Consider the following 8,173-nt stretch of genomic DNA (forward strand, 5'->3'; position numbering starts at 1 on the left):
ATTTTTCAGGCCCCTAGGTTGACCAGTGGTATCAACATTTATTAAATTGTATATGAATTAGGACCTTATGGGACCCCTATACCTAGTCCTCAGCCCCCATAAAACTGCAGGGTCTGCCTCCTCTATAGTTACACCCTGATTTACCTGCGCCCAGACGCACCTAGTGGCCTATGTAAAAGTTAGGACTATGTCAAATGCTGTTTATAAAGTGGAACCCCTCAGTTACACAACGTGGCTTTTATAATGTCATATAATTTACACCAGAACCAAATTACTTTCTGAGAAAAAATTCGGTTCAAATAATTGTACAAGGTGTGACCTGGTTCCAGACTGCCATAGAGAGTTAACATGGCCATACATGTGAAGATCTGCTTTTTTGGCAAGATCTTTCAGCTCACCATATTGCTTCCATGTAAATATTATAACTATCTCAATTAAGACACATACCTCCCAACTGTCCCTTTTTCAGAGGGACAGTCCCTCTTTTGACAGCTCAACCAGCAGTCCCTCATTTGTACTGGAAAGTCCCTATTTTCTCTGCACTGAACAGCCAGAAAAAGAAACAGTTTCTCACTTAATTGGCTTTTAGCAGAGAGCCCAGAACAGCTAACAGGTGCAAATAAGATCCTTTGTAACAATTTTGAGACACAAAAACACAGTTTAGATGAGGAGAAATATTTTCAAACTTTCATAACCTGCCAAATTTTGTAAAACAAACATGGTAATTAGGGGATGTGGCCACAGAAAGGGGTGTGGTCAAAAAATTGCTGTGCTACGTGCGGGATACAATTTTTTGTCCCTCTTTTTACTTCCAAAATATTGGGAGGTATGAAGACATACTCATATGATGATGCCTTGTATTGTTCTGCACAGATGCACTAGCTGCATCACAAATCCTGATTTGTAACTGAATAATTCTCAATGCTTCAATATGGAGCTTGGGTTAAAGAAAGCCCAAGTACTTAAAGGTGGATAATAGGCTTCATGCTAATAATTTGCCAAAGAAAAAACAGTATTTTTTGTGATGTAACCAGGCCAGGATTAATATTTTATACCAGTTTTTTTTTTTTAAATGCTACCCAAACCCCACCTCATCCCATTTGTAGTAGCCACACCATCATTACACCCATCAGTGACCAAAAGTAAAAGTTTAAAGTTGTTGTTCACCTTTATATCAATGTTTAGTATGTTTTCAATTTTTGTTATTTGTGTTTTTTGAGTTATTTAGCATTGTATTCAGCAGCTCTCCAGTTTGCTATTTCAGCCATCTGGTTGCTAGAGTCCAAATTACCCTAGCAACCATGCATTGATTTAAATAAGAGACTGGAATATGAATAGGAGAGGGCTTGAATAGAAAGATGAGTAATACAAAGTAACAATACATTTATAGCTTTACAGAGCATTTGTTTTTTAGATGGGGTCAGTGACGCCCATTTGAAAGCTGGACAGAGAAACAGAAGAAGGCAAATTGTTTAAAAACTATAAATTAGAAAAAATGAGGGTCAACAGAAAAGTTGCTTAGAATTAGCCATTCTATAACATAATAGAAGTTAACTTAAAAGAGAACTAAACCCTAGCCCACCCTTAGCCCTCTCCACCCTCCTACATTGCCCACCCTCCAAGATCCTTCCCCCCAACAGCTTATTGAGTTCAAATGCACTTCCACTGTCTTTGGATCCTCTTCTTTCAGATCTCCAATATGGATCTTGCAGGAGCACAAGCAGTTGTTCACCTTCCAAACCAGTTCTGGACTGGGGGTCAAAATAGGCTCTGGCATTAACAGTACACATAGGCCCAAACAGCCCCCTCTATGGCAAATACAGTAGCCCCCCTGGCATTTGCCAGAAACCACAGATTGCCAGTCCGGGCCTGTTCCAAACACATTTTTTCAGTTGTTTTCAGATTGTTCACCATAAACAAAAACTTTTCTCAATTGCCTTCTTTCTTTTTTTTTTTTTTTTTTCGTTTTCTCAAAATGTAAGTTTAAAGTGTAATGTCACTGTCTGGTGTTATGTGATACATTTATTTGTAGTATCTTTGTAATATTAGCAACTATAGTATCAATTCTAACAGCTGCCTTTAACGAAACTCATGGATGGTGCTCAGCCGATAAAGAAATGTATCAACTAAATGTATCAATTTAAAACAGTTAAAGAGTCAGCGACCCCCCCCCAGCTGTTTTAGATGGTGAAAAGCAAAACTTTAAACTTCAATATTAGAAAATCAGTCACAAATAGAAAATAGAAAGTACTTAAAAAAAGTATTTATTTCTGGTGAACTGTCTGAAGCCAACTGAAATTAAAAGAGTGTTTGAAGGTGATTACAAGGTGATTCAGGACATAAAATGAACAGCTCCTGCAAGATCCATATTGGATAACGGACATAAGAGGATCTGAAGACAGTGGAAGATGGTGCCTTTGAACTCCACTCTGGCAACTCTGCAGATTTATGGCAGGTCAGCACACTGACACTTTTAAACAGAATACATTTTTAAACAGAGGGAGCCTGGAATGGGAGAGCGCTAAGGATGGGCTGGGGTTTATTTTCCTTTAAATTTGAATCACCCCTTTAATAAAAAGGGATACAGTGGTAAGGTAAAAAAGATATATGTTTTATAAATTTACCACTTAAATTATTGTATAAACTTCATTAAAAAATGTCCGTCGAGTTACCATATTGTAATCATGTAATAAATCAAAAAGCGATACTATGAGCTTCTCTGCTGTGTCAGTCCTCAGATGTTCCCCTTATCTCGTGAACAGGAAGAGCAGATTTGGATAATCATTTCTTGAACACAATATTCCCATCAGAGAGATATATGGATATAATCATAGAAGGAAATCACTGATTCGTTACACCAGCTATGCAACCACAGACACTGACGTGCATGCGCTGCCCCTAAATCATTGAAAGCTGGCAATTACATTCTCACAACTGTTTTACAAGTAACAGAATCTCTTAAAGGAAAACAGAATATTTTCCAAGTAACTACTAGAGTAGGAACAAAATCAAAGGAAAACTGAATATTTTCCAAATAACTACTTCACTAGGAACTGAACACACACTATTGTATACACAACATGGCTTAGAGCAGTATCTGTTTTTATTTTGGAACACCTATTTATTTTCTACAGTTTGCATTCTTACAGTTATTCCATTTTTTAAGTTTAGAACAGATCTCTAGGTTGAGGTAATTTAAGGGAAAATATTTCCTATAATCTACAGGCTTAAATATAGAAAGGATCTGATGCCCTAAGGCAGTGATCCCCAACCAGTAGCTCGCGAGCAACATGTTGCTCCCCAACCCCTTGGATGTTGCTCCCAGTGGCCTCAAAGCAGGTGCTTATTTTTTAATTCCTGGCTTGGAAGCAAGTTTTGGTTGCATGAAAACCAGATGTACTGCCAACCAGAACCTCATGTAGGCTGCCAGTCCACATAGTGGCTACCAATAGCCAATCACAGCCCTTATTTGGCAGCACCCAGGAACATTTTTCATGCTTGTGTTGCTCCCCAACACTTTTTACATCTGAATGTTGCTCACGGGTGAAAAAAGGTTGGGGACCCCTGCCCTAAGGGATGCAAAGTAGCAAAATACAACTATTGCTTGGCTGTTAATGCTGCATCCACCATTAAATGCCTGAGATGTATAACCCTTCCTTTTACATCATTAATGGGGCACAAGGAAGAGACACCAGTGCACGTGAGGTGCTAGTAGAGCTATGTAAGTACCAACAACAGAAGGCAGTATTTAAGGTTCCTTGAGTCACTAAGCACTGTGCAAGGGGTAAATGCAGGGGCGTAACTACAAATGAAGCAGACCCTGCGGCTGGGGGGGTCCAAGAGGTATACATGTATTGCTCATGTGTTCCAAATAAATCAACATATATTGGTAAAACAGGATAACCTCTGGATATGTTGTGGGCCCAAAAATGTATTTACTGTGGGGCCCAGTAACATCTGGTTACACCACTGGGCAAATGCTTAGTGTATAGTGCACATTTAGTGCTCCAGCATTCCCTTTTATTCCTTATAAAATGAGCAATGTCTAATTGGCCTTACTATGTTGTATATGCTTGCATAAGTACTGGGAAGTACTTTACTGTTCTATAGCCTTTAAGGAAATGATCAGTAATATGAATGAACCATTCAACAAAAGTTACATTTGTGAGTACAGCGGAAGCCTGCCATTCATTGACTTTCATTGATTGATTGAGTGATTGATTGAATGGTAACTTAACCCCAAATTCTGGAGGAAGTTTGGAGTGAGGGGGTTTAATGGTGAGGGGTAAATATATTGTATGATAAGAGATGCTCTGGCAATGGGTGGTGAGGGCAAGGAATTGCATGCAAGTAAGGTCCAGGAATACCTAAGATGCCTTTTGAAACCCTTTTTCCATCTGTAAAACAGATGCTGTAAAGTGACCATCCTGTTTCATTAATCAACTCAGGGCTGTTTATGTAATAATTAAACACTATTGCACTGTAAACCTGTCCTAGCAATCAAGGAAGTTAAAGTTTTTTGCTCTCTTTATTTAAGTCAAACATGGAAAGAGAAAGTTATAAATAAAGTAAGGGAAGTAACAGTGTTTAGAGTGGAGAATTGGTGGCCCTGGCACATTAGAAAACTATACTATCAAGAAAAAAACATCAGTCTTATATACATGATTATTACAAATCCCCAAAAACAGGTCCCCAAGAGTCTAGCTATGTTCAGTGTTTATCCTTATATACTGTTTATGCACTCCAAATGTTATTATATTTATCTAAAGAATATAGGGGGACTACACGGTGTTCAGTTAATTTTTATCAACTGATTTAGGGACTAAAGGTTAGTTTTCTCCCCTAAAAGGAGTCTATTCTGTGGAAGTAATAAAGGACGGAGAACTGGAGAAGAATGGGAATGTTTCAGGCAGTAGACCATAGCTCCATTTAACATCATATCTTTCACTTGAGCTAACATGCCCTTTGTAATCATAGCTCAACAGGATAGTTACACAGATGCAACTTTTTGTGTAAGATGTAGCAGCTATTTGTAACAGCCCAGTATCTTATAATGCAGAAGGATTTACTGAACATTAGGCATTGTACTAGACACGCAATAAGAAATAAAGTGAATATTTTTATTTACTTCTTTCTTTAAAGGGATCCTGTCATCGGAAAACATTTTTTCAAAATGCATCAGTTAATAGTGCTACTCCAGCAGAATTCTGCACTGAAATCCATTTCTCAAAAGAGCAAACAGATTTTTTTATATTCGATTTTGAAATCGGACATGGGGCTAGACATTTTGTCAATTTCCCAGCTGCCCCTGGTCATGTGACTTGTGCCTGCACTTTAGGAGAGAAATGCTTTCTGGCAGGCTGCTGTTTTTCCTTCTCAATGTAACTGAATGTGTCTCAGTGGGACATGGGTTTTTACTATTGAGTGTTGTTCTTAGATCTACCAGGCAGCTGTTATCTTGTGTTAGGGAGCTGTTCTCTGGTTACCGTCCCATTGTTATGTTGTTTGGCTGCTGGGGGGGAAAAGGGAGGTGGTGATATCACTCCAACTTGCAGTATAGCAGTAAAGAGTGATTGAAGTTTATCAGAGCACAAGTCACATGACTTGGGGCAGCTAGGAAATTGACAATATGTCTAGCCCCATGTCAGATTTCAAAATTGAATATAAAAAAATCTGTTTGCTCTTTTGAGAAACGGATTTCAGTGCAGAATTCTACTGCAGCAGCACTATTAACTGATTCATTTTGAAAAAAAAAATTTTTTCCCATGACAGTATCCCTTTAATCTGTACATTTTCTTCTTAGACTGTCCCAACCCCTATGTTTCTGGTGAAGAGATGAGAAAGTTCTTAATAAAGAAGAAAACTTAATTTAATTTTGATACTGTACATCTATACATTATCAGTAGGTCTTACAGGTTTGAACACAAAATTATCCAGCCCAATTAATTCCATCCAGGATGTGACATCCTTGCAACATGATCTTGACAAACTGCCAATCTGGGCAGCTAAGTGGCAAATGAGATTCAATGTTGATAAATGTAAAATCATGCACCTGGAATGTATATTCAAGCTACTTATACCCTTAATGGGACTGCACTAGGCAAATCCATTATGGAAAAGGACCTTGGAGTCCTTGTAGATGATAAACTTGGCTGTAACAAGCAATGCCAGTCAGCAGCATCAAGGGCAAATAAGGTTTTGAGCTGTATTAAAAGGGGCATAGAGTCAAGGGAGGAGGGGGTCATTCTTCCACTGTATAGAGCACTGGTAAGGCCCCATCTAGAATATGCCGTACAGTTTTGGTCTCCATCACTCAAACAGGACACTATTGTATTAGAGAGGGTACAGAGAAGGGCAACTAAGCTGGTAAAAGGTATTGAAAATCTTAGCTATGAGGAAAGACTGGCCAAATTGGGGATGTACACGCTGGAGAAGAGGGGTGATATGATGACTATGTATAAATATATAAGGGGATCATATAATAATCTCTCTAATGCTTTATTTACCAGTAGGTCTTTCCAGCTGACACGAGGTCACCCATTCCGATTAGAAGAAAAGAGGTTCCACCTAAATATTCGGAAGGGGTTTTTTACAGTGAGAGCTGTGAAGATGTGGAATTCTCTCCCTGAATCAGTTGTACAGGCTGATACATTAGATAGCTTTAAGAAGGGTTGGATAGCTTTTTAGCAAGGGAGGGAATACAGGGTTATGGGAAATAGCTCTTAGTCCAAGTTGATCCAGGGACTAGTCCGATTGCCATTTTGGAGTCAGGAAGGAATTTTTCCCTCTCTGAGGCAAATTGGAGAGGCTTCAGATGGTTTTTTTTGCCTTCCTCTGGATCAACTGGCAGATAGGTAGTTAATAAGAAAAAAAAAAAGGTTGAACTCGATGGACATGTGTCTTTTTTCAACCTTACTTACTATGTTACTATGTTACTATGAACTGGGATTCAAAATAGGACCTGGTATTTCAAGTACACAGAGACCCAAACAGTCCCCCAGATCAAAAAATAGTAAAAATACACAAATTAATATAAATAGTGACTGTCTGTGGCATTTTACCACAACACCCATTGCTATTTGCCAGAATCCACAGATTGCCAGTTCAGGCCTGATCTCTTGTGTGGATATATTGTAGGACTAGGAATAAAGCTGTCCTTAAACAAGCCAGCATTTTCCATACCAAGTTGTCAGCTTTTTGACCTATATATAGAGCTAAAACTGCAGCTTCCCTGACTGGTATATACTCGATGAAATCAGGGTTCTGTGTTTTAAACCTGTGAAATGTGGCACTGCTATTAAAGGAACTAGAATTTTGAATTGAAATAAAATATATTGTATAGGGACAATGTTTGTAACAGACATAAATGGCCACCTACATCTATCTTATGATGTATCTAAGCTATTGATAGCTTTATTTTGTGCTCAGTGCTGGTAAAAGGGCAAGCAGAATATCACAAACCCTACATGAGACTCTACAAGGAAAAACTGCTCAGTTGAAGAACACTACTTTTTATAAAGGTGCAATAAAATAGTGTGTAAGAGCTCTGTATTCATATCAGCCTCTTCCCATTGCCTAGAAATCCTTGTTAATAAAAGGAATAATAGATTGCTGACACTTACGAATACTTAAAGAAATTTGCTGTGTTTGATGCACTTTCGTTAAATATGAGATTAAGCATAGGTTAAGTGAAAGTTGCTGCTATATAAATATGGATCCATGGGTCTTATTCACGGGAAAAAAACATTTTTTTTTAGTGCCATTGCTCGCCATGTCCCTGACTAGTAAATTTGCCCCACTGACCAGATTACATGTAATACATTTTCCTCTTTCAGTTATAGATGCATGGAAGAATGTGTTAATCCTATATGGAATGTGTGTACTACATAAACTCAGTTGCATCACAACAATGACCTTCCAGTATGATGATGGGATTACAGCTGCCAGTCATACAGAACGTGCTTGCGCACTGAGACGTTTCCATGGATACAAGTAACCCAGATTCTGCAAGATTGCAGCAGCATTCATGACATGTCCCCGGGAGTCCCCTGCAGTGGTGAAAGGAGGGGTTGGCCACTAAATGCAATAACATTACAACATGTAATAGAATGTTCTTTACAAACGAATGATTCTTTCAGTTTGTGTAATGTCCTTATGTCGGCCATGTCTCTGT

Source organism: Xenopus laevis, chromosome 7L, assembly GCF_017654675.1.
Source record: "Xenopus laevis strain J_2021 chromosome 7L, Xenopus_laevis_v10.1, whole genome shotgun sequence".
Lineage (NCBI taxonomy): Eukaryota > Metazoa > Chordata > Amphibia > Anura > Pipidae > Xenopus > Xenopus laevis.